General features: G+C 35.7%; 1 pseudogene; it reads left to right on the top strand.

Annotated features, from left to right (window-relative positions):
• The first annotated feature begins 324 nt into the window (after positions 1-324).
• On the top strand, positions 325-421 carry LOC138810933 (U6 spliceosomal RNA; annotated as a pseudogene).
• Positions 422-10144: the final 9723 nt, after the last annotated feature.

Genomic DNA, 10144 nt, shown 5'->3' with positions numbered 1-10144 from the left:
GAATCCATTAGCACCACAAAGCTAATTCAGTTGGATAAATAAGTACTTGAAAAAGCCAGCACTTTTGGATGTAGCTATAAATAATTGAAAGTACTATCAAAATCCAAGTGAAAAATATTTAAAATAGTCATCGACAAAAAAATTTTCAAATGTGATCAATCGACTGAACAATATAATTTTTTCCCACTATTCACAGAATTTTAGGGAAATAAGATCAATAGCATTGTTAGGAACAATAAGGTTTCCTTGTTATAAGTAGGCACTCATAGATATAAGCCTGTGTAAAGATTGCATCATTAACTACTTAAATTTAGAGGATACTACATGCTTCAGCAGTATGTATACACAAATTACAATACAGAGATTAACATGGCACTTGCACAAGGATGATATGAAAGTTTGTGAAGTATTCCATATTTTTTCTTTCTTCAGATGCAAGAAATGAAAAACAGTTATTAAAAAGTGGATTACAAAATTACAAGTGTAACAATACATGTAATTCATATAATTAAATTTAGTTTGACATCAGTGTATTAAATCTTCACCTTAGAAAGAAAGGCGTTTACATAGCATAAACTTTACAAAACTTTTGAAATTAGACAACATTGTCATTTTATCCCAGAGAAAATAATATTAGGACCTAGGGAAAAAAGGAATCTTAAGCTGTTTCTATATGGAATGCAATCTGAAAGGACACATTATTGAAGCTATATATTTTAAATAATGTAAAATTCAAGTATATCTAGGAGAGAATAAAATAAATTATGAACATTATACGAACATAGAATATAGGATATTTTAATATATACTTTTTCAGAAAAGCAACAGAAATACTTTAGTTTCTGTACTACTCATTTCAACAGATAAACTAAAACTATTTCTGATTAAAAAATCACAAACACTGCAGGAATCATACATGTATACAAAAACGCTTCTATAAAATTTGCCATCCAATACAGGCAATTCAGTTGGAAGAATTCCGCTGAATCCATGAATTTTTCCAGTAAGATATTTGTGTTGCCAGGAGCTGGTGGCTCACACCTGTAATCCTAGCTACACAGTTGACTGAGATCTGAGGATCACGGTTCAAAGCCAGCCTCGGAAGGAAAGACTGTGAGACTCTTATCTTCAATAAACTACTAGAAAACTGGAAGTGGAGCTGTGGCCTACGCGGTAGAGTGCTCACCTTGAGCTGAGCACAGGGATAGCGCCCAGGCTCAAAGTTCAAGACCCATGACAGACAAAAAAAAGTTATTGCTCTTATTTGGATTGTGAAAATATTTTGTATGGACACAAAGGATGGACTTGCATTTTTGAAATTTAAGAAACTTAACTCAACCATTAGGACTTAGGAGAACAATTTGTACAGCCTTCCACAACTTCATAGAGGTAGTGATACATACTTATCCTTTTGGCAATATCAAACGCAAATCTAAATTGTACTAAATCAAATCTAAATTGTACTTCAGGCCTGGTTTTATATAATGTTTCTCAGAAGGAGACCCAGCATATTTTTGCTATCTCAATTATCAGCAGCAAGATATAAGGGGGTCAAGAGGCCTTTAGTTTGGGCATTGGTATCTGTATCATGATGAAGTAAGAAAGAAGCCACTCTGGTATTATTCTACATATATGCACTGTGCAGGAGTGTCCAGCCATCTACAGTTATAGCATGTGCCGCTTGAGCCACCAACTCATGGACAATGTCTAAGTGTCCACTGTAGGCTTCCAGATAAAGAGGGGTACACTAATCATCATCCCTAATATTCACATGAGTGGCCTTTTTGGAAAGTAGTCTCTGCACTGTAGTAAGCCGAATATTTGCGGCAGTCCAATGAAGAAATTTGCTTGGATCCTTCTCCATTTTTTTCTTGCAATTGATACCATTCCTTACTTTTTCATCTTATTCCTCATCTTCCTAAGAATTGCCTAACCAGAGACTTTGAGTGCCGGTGTGAATGAGGTGTCCATGTATTTCCCTAATAGTTCACATTGGTTGAACTGGTCAGAAATATCTGGTGAATTTTCTGCATATGTTTTTTTCACCACGATTCATTTTCTCTTTTTCAAATTTTACTATTCGAAATTATTCTAACTGGAGAGTAGGGAATTGATGGAGTACAGAGGAAAGATGCTCCTTCGTATTCAAAGGCACAGACTGAAAATGAGGACCAATGATTTCTTCATGTGCAGCTTATTCTAGGAATGAGAAAATAGGAAATAATGCCTTCTATATAAATGATTTGGGAAATGGCAGAGCAAAAAGTGAAATGATGAAACCAAAAGTAGAAAAGCAGAATAAATTAGGATAATTATGGAACAATCATATTATCTCTGAGAACCATGAAAGAGAGAGAAGTGAGAGACAGAGGTGCAATGACCTAGCTAGCCACAAAATCCATGCTATGATCAAATTACAGAACAATCAAAATTTTATTTTTAAAAAGAAGGATGTAGAATTTATGTATTTACTTGAAATTAGTAAATACATTTTTAGTAGCCTACATAAAGAGACATAGCTTTGACCAAATTACAGACAATAATCTAAATCATTGATAATTCTAGTAACAGATATGATTGAAATTATTTGAATTACACTTTCTTGTACAATGAAGGAATAGGTCAAAGCTAGTAAAGCAGCTAGAGATGTTCCTACCCTTCTCCCTAAACCTAATAATTTCAGGTTTGTAAAATTCTTCTTTGCTGTTCTTAGCCCAATAATACGTACTTGTTGATGTTGAATAGACTGTATCTGTTGAACTAGATTGTATCTGCATGTTTTTGACTGTGCAATTACAGGACTTTGGATGATGCTTGTCTTAAAATGGTGTTCTAGTACAAAACTGGCGTTACTTTCATACCAAATGGGAAGAACAAGCTGGAAAAGCAAAAGAGAAATGGCAATTCCGGGTATCTCAACTCCCGCTCAAATAATCAGGTGACAGATCAGATAATGAATAATCCAGAGGAGAGTTCCAAAAAAGCTCTACAAACACTACTGGTAAACATGGTGAATGAAAAGATTGAAAACCTGCAAAGGACTCAGTATGAGTGTGATAGGAAGAGAGAGGAGGCAAACCAAAGATCAAAACAGCTCATGGGCATGAGGAAGCTACTCTAAGCTTAATACTGGAATTGCGTGAGCAGGTTGAGAACACTCAAAGTGAAATAAAGGAATTGTGTAAGCAAGCTGAGAACAATCAAAGAGAAAGAAAGAAATTGAATGAGCAGTCTGCGAACAATTAAAGAGAACTACAGGATTTGCATGAATGTGAGGAAGCTAATCAAAGAGTAATACAAGAATTGTGAGAGGGGGATGCGAATAGACAAAGATTACTAGAGACATTCATGGAATCCATTAACAGACAGCTGAAAGAAGTCAGGGAGACCACAGCATGAATGGAGCCCAGCAGAAGGAATGGGCTTCCAAGGAAACCATAACCAATCAACTAATTGATTTGCGAATAAACACTGAACACCAAATTAAGGAAGTATAGAAGTTCATACAAGATCTAAAACAAAGCTCCAACAAAGAATTTGAAGCCACTAAAGCTGACCAATTAAAAGGAACAGATAAAAAACAAAGTAGAAAGACTCGACAGTAGGTTAGACCATGCAGAAGATTGAATCTCGGGCATTGAAGACAGCGTAGATATTATAGAAAAGAACATACAACCATCCAAGACAAATCCAAGAAATATGATAGATTTATTCAACACTTGGAAGACACTATCAGAAGGCCTAATCTGAGGATAATGGGTGTAGAGGAGCACCAAGAGACAGAAGTTAATGGTTTAGGAAATTTTTTTAACAGGATCCTGGCAGAGAACTTCCCAAACATGCAAAGAAAAAAAATACCTATTCAGATACAAGAAGATTTTAGAACCCTAAATAGACCAGACGAGAACAGGACATCCCATCATCACATTACAATCCACACAGGATAAATTCAGACCAAGGAAAAGATCCTTAAATATGTCGAGGAGAAAAGTTCAATCACCTATAAGGGCAATCCAATTAAAATCACCTCAGATTTCTCAGCAGAGACAATTATAGCAAGAAGAGCCTGGAATGATGTATGCCATGCCATAAAGAAAAACAACGATGAACGGAGAATACTGTACCCAGGTAAACTCTCCTTCATAACCGAAGGTCAAATAAAAATCTTCGATAGCAAAGAAATACTGAAACAATATATCTCCACCAAACCAGCCCTACAAAATATTCTTAAAGATGTCCTACACATAGAAAACCAACAAGACCACAATAAAGGCCAAGAAACCAAACCCAAACAGAATCCAAGAACCATAGGAAGAATCCAATTGGCATAGCCCCCAATGAGGTAGATAAAATGGCAGTAACTCCCAAATACCTTTCAGTTTTATCTCTCAACATTAATGGACTTAACTCTCCAATTAAGAGACATAGAGTCTCTATTTGGATTAAAAAGCAAGATTCTTCTATCTTCTGTCTTCAGTAGTCATACCTTGCCCATAAAAACAAACACATCGTGAATGTGAAAGGCTTGAACAAAATCTACCAAGGAAATGACCACCATAAACAGGCAGGAGTAGCAATCCTAATATCAAATAAAATAGACTTCAAATTAAAATTAGTGAGAAGAGATAAAGAAGGTTGCTACATATTAATTAAGGGATCTCTCCTTCAGGAGGATATTACAATTCTAAATATTTATTTGCCAAACAATAGAGCACCCAAATTTATCCAAGAAATATAACTTTAAATCTCACATAGATCCAAAGACATTAATTGTTGGGGAATTATATACACCACTATCCACACTACATAGATCATCTCAGCAAAAAACTAAACAGAAAAACTGCCAATCTAAACAGCTGCATAGATCAACTGATTTAGCAGACATCTAGCGAATATTTCATCCAGCAGGATCAGAGTACACTTTTTTCTCAGCAGCACATGGAACAGTTTCCAAAATACATCACATTTTAGGTCACGAATCAAACTTGTCAAAATTCAGAAACATTGAATTCATATTTTGCATTTTCTCAGTCCACAAGGGAATAAAATAAGAACTCAACACCAAAAGCCACCAAAGAAAGTACAGTAACTCATGTAGGCTGAACAACACAGTTTTGGATACCAGTAGGTAATTGAAGACCTTAGAAACAAAGTTCAAATGTTCAAGATATTCAAAAAAATGAGCACAGAAATTATCTGCTCCTCTGGGAAGCAGGACTCAGAGGCCGAGTTTATAGCTCTGAGTTCTTACATCAAAAACTTAGAGAGATCTGAAACCAACAATTTAATGAGACAGCTGAACCTCCTTGAAAAAGAGCAGCAAGATAAATCCCAATCCAGTAGACAGAAAGAAATAATTAAAAGTAAATCAGAATTAAATGAATTAGAATAAAAAAAAGGAAGAATCAACAAAATGAGAAGGTTCTTTGAAAAAATTAACAAAATTGACAGACCCTTAACAAATCTTATCAGAAAAAGAAGAGAACACACCCAAATAAATAAACTCAGAAATGAGAATGGAAACATCACTACAGAAACAACCAAGAGTCAGAAGATTATAAGGGAATACTGCTCAAAACTTTATGCTAATATGTTTGAGAACTTGGCAGAAATGAACCTTTTCCTGGTAAATATTGCCATGACGAAACTAAAACAAGATGAGCTAAACCAGCTTAACAGGTCAATATCAAGCATTGAAATAGAAACAACAATAACAGACTTCCCATCTAAGAAATCCCAGGACTAGATGTTTTTTACAGCAGAATTCTACAAGGCTTTCAAAGCAGAGCTCACACCAATACTCCTCTAAATCTTCAATGAAATTGAAAGAGTAAGTTCACTACCAAACTTATTCTATGAAACCATCATAACTCATCCCCAAACCAGACAGGAACTCATCAAAAAAGAGAAATATAGACCCATTACTTTGATGAACATTGATGCAAAATGTCTCAACAAAATTTTGGCCAATCGACCTCAACAATTCATCCAAAACATCATACACAACGATCAAACAGGATTCTTTTCAGGGATGCAAAGTTGGTTCAATATATGCAAATCGATTAACACAATTCATTTCATCAACAAGAGCAACGATTGTCTCAATAGATGCAGAAAAAGCATTTGACAAGATCCAACACCCCTTTATGATGAAGGTTCTGGAAAAATTAGGAATGCATGGAACATTCCTCAATACCATAAAGGCTGTATATGACAAGCCTACAGCCAGCATTACAGTCAATGGTGAAAAACTAAAGCCATATCCTCTAAACTCAGGAATGACACAAGAATGTCCACTCTCTCCACTTTTCTTCAATCTAGTATTAGAATGCCTCGCTACAGCAATAAGATAAGATGAAAACATAAAGGGGATCCAAATAGGGAAAGAAGAAGTAAAATTCTCCCTTATTGCTCATGACATGATGTTGTATATAAAGAATCCCACAGACCCAACTCCCAAATTACTTAGGTGATTGAAAAACTTTGGTAAAGTAGCAGGGTATAAAATTAACCATAAAAAATGGCTTTTCTGTATGCCAACAATGAGAAAAGTGTGGCTGAAAGCAACTCCATCTCAAATAGCCCCACAAAAAAATAAAATACCTAGGAATTAACTTAACCAAAGAAGTGAAGGATCTCTATGATGAAAACTTTAAAAACCTGAAGGAGGAAATCAAAAGAGAACTTAGGAAGTGGCAAAAACTCCCATGCTCCTGTATTGGAAAGATCAACATTGTGAAAATGGAAATACTTCCCAAGGCTATCTACTAATTTAATGTGATAACTATCAATATTCCAATCTCATTCTTCAAGGAAATAGAAGAGGCAATATAAAAATTCATATGGAACAATAAAAGTGCCCGAATAGCAAAAATGATCCTTAACAGGAAGAACAGTGATGGAAAAATATCAATAACTCTACTACAAAGCCATAGTGATCAAAACAACTTGGTACTGGCACAAAAACAGACCTCAGGAACAATGGAATAAAATTGAATAACCAGAAATGAACCTACAGACCTATATCCATGTTATCTTCGATAAGCGAGCTAAAAAATAGAATAGAAGAAAGACAGTCTCTTCAATAAAGGGTGAAGGCAAAATTGCTTAACTACTGTAGAAAACTAAAACTAGATCCATATATATCACCCTGCAACAAAATCAACTCCAAATGGATCAAAGACCTCGGAGTTAAAGCAGACAGTCTGAAAACATTACAGTATGGAATAGAAGAAACCCTAGGTCTGCTTGGCACTGGTCCAGATTTTCTTAATAGAGACCCAGAAACACAACAAATCAAAGAAAGGTTGGACAAATGGCATTGCTTTAAATTGCAGAGCTTCTACATGGCAAAAGACATAGCTAGCAAGATCAATAGAAAGCCCCCGGATTGGGTCAAGACCTTCACTAGCCATACAACGGACAAGGGTCTCATATCCTAAAGATATCTGGAACACAAAAATTTAAATCCCCCAACAACAAATCCTCAAAGAAACAACTGCCCAATAGATAAGTGGGCTAAAGACTTAAAGAGAAAATTCTCTGAAGAGGAAAGAAAGATGGCCAATAGACACATGAAGAAATGCTCCATAAAAGTAATGCAAATCAAAACTACATTGAGATACTACCTCACCCCAGTTAGAATAGCTAGAATCAAGAACTTAATAACCACAGACGATAGAGGAGATGTGGACAGAGGGAACCCTATGGCATTGTTGATGAGAGTGTAAACTTGTTCAACCACTTTGGAAAGTAGTATGGTGTTTCCTCAAACGACAACACATAGAGCTCCCTTATGAACCAGTAATGCCACTTTTGGGCATTTACCCAAATGATCACAAACAAGATCATACTAAAGCTTCCAGCACAACTATGTTTATTGCAGCCTTATTTACCATAGCTAAAATATGAAACCAACCCAGATGCCCCTCAGTATATGAATGATCAAGAAAATGTGATGTATATAACATATATTATATAATATATATTACATATATATATATATATAAATAATGGAATTATATGCCTCCATCAGAAAGAATGACATTGCCCCATTTTTTAGGAAATGGAAAGACTTGGAAAACTTTATATTAAGTGAAGTAAGCCAGGCAAAGAAATATAGGTCCCATGGTTTCCCTTATTTGTAATAACTATTATATGTCTGAGACAAGCAGAGACTGTCAGACAAGTTGATGCTAGGTGAAATGAACCCCAAGATAACGATTCAAATGTTTTTTTTTTCTTGCGATTGTTTCCAACATATTTATAAGTTGATTTCTTTTTTGCTTTGTATGTACCTTCCCCAGGCTATAAGCTCTGCTTTCACTCTATTTGATATTGATATAATTTGTGGAGAGGAAGGGAATAAACAAACTGTTTAAATGGGGTTAAAGGTGGACCCATTACAACAATGAGATGTACAAAAACTTATGTTGAAAAACGAATTTTACAACTTAGGCGAGGTGGGGGGTGAGGGGTGTGGAGGTGGTGGTAGGGGTGTGTGGCGTTGGCGGGGTTGAGATTGGAATGCATGTTATGGGGAAACAAAGGAGGAGGCAACCATGCTTGATAAGAAATGTACTCATTATCTTGCCTATGTAATTGTAACCCATCTGTATGGTATTTTCACAATACTAATAAAAAATGATTAATAGTTCCTATTTTATCCCAGTCCTGTTTGTTTTTGCCAGTGCAGGAGCTTGACCTCAGTGAATGCGCATTGTTCTTGAGCTTCTATTGCTCAAGGGTAGTGCTCTAACACTTGAGCCACAGCACCACTTCTGGCTTTGATGTAGTACTGAGGAATCAAACCCAGGGCTTTATGCATGATAGGCAAGTACTCTATTACTAAACCACATTCCCAACCCTAGTTTCTATTTTCTTGTCATAGGAAAATATTTATTATCTTTCTTTTCAATGTGTCAGAATCATGCACTTACTTTTACACATACAAATTTTCATACTTATTAGAAGGTGGTTTGAAGATCCAAGAATGAGATAAATTGAGGGGATTATGTGTAAGAGTTATACAGTGTCATGTCATATTAGGGAGCTTAGCTCAATGATTTCTTTTGATTTGTAGTAATGAGTATGTTAAGAATTATTTTCTTAGTGACTAGTAGTTTAACATTGATCTGATCAGAACATGCTAGAACATATTTCCAAAGATGGGAGGTAGTAGATAATGGATATTTTCATTATTTAGTTTCTAGCTATGCACCAGTCGCTCAGGCCTATGAACCTATGTACTCAGGAGGCTGAAATCTGTTGATTGCTATTTGAAGCCTACACAGGCAGAAACATCCATGAGATTATTATCTCCACTTAATCCCCCCAAAAGTTAGAAGTGGCACTTTGGCTCAAGTGGTAGAGTGCTTGCCTTGAGCAAAAAAGAGTTCAGAGTCAGTGAACTGGTGAGAGTTAGGGACCCAGGACTATAAAACAAAACAACATAAAATAAAATAAAATAGTTTCTTTGGATCTTTAGTTGGATTACTACACTAGAAGACATGTGGTTAGAGATAGCTGATCTCAATATCTAGCGTCAAGTTGGAGAAAAACATCCTCTTTCTATGCCTCATAGCTGAGCAACTGTTGCCACCTCAGGCCATGCAAAAGAGTAACAAGACCCAGGACTCATGCCCCAAGAGCTCATGTCAATGTCCATGGACAGGGTGATAAGACTCATGTCTCTCACTTTCCAATACCCAGATAACCCTCTAATATGGTACATATGTATAAGTTTACATATATATATATATATATATATATATATATATATATATATATATATATGTATATATGTGTGTGTGTGTGTGTGTGTGTGTGTGAATGTATGTATAAACACACACACACACAGAAATTCCAGTCATCCATCTCAGAGCACGATAGACTAAAATTTGTAATTAAATGGAAAGACTGGGAAAGCATTTCATTAAGGGAAGTAATCCAGACCCAGAGAACACAGGCTGCATAGTTTCCCTTATTTGTGGCAGCTAGGCTGCTCCAATAAATCCAGAAGCCAGTACACTGGATTTTGTGCTAAGGGTTATAGCTGAATTACCTGAAGCACAGTGGACTCTATGAAGAGGAAAATAGTATGACTTTCATGTTCTCTGAAGAAATGTTTAATGGTCTGACAAGA

This window comes from Dipodomys merriami, unplaced genomic scaffold (assembly GCF_024711535.1).
Source record: "Dipodomys merriami isolate MVZ:Mamm:240054 unplaced genomic scaffold, mDipMer1.0.p SCAF_510, whole genome shotgun sequence".
Classification (NCBI taxonomy): Eukaryota; Metazoa; Chordata; class Mammalia; order Rodentia; family Heteromyidae; genus Dipodomys; species Dipodomys merriami.
This window is presented reverse-complemented; position numbering and strand designations above follow the sequence as displayed.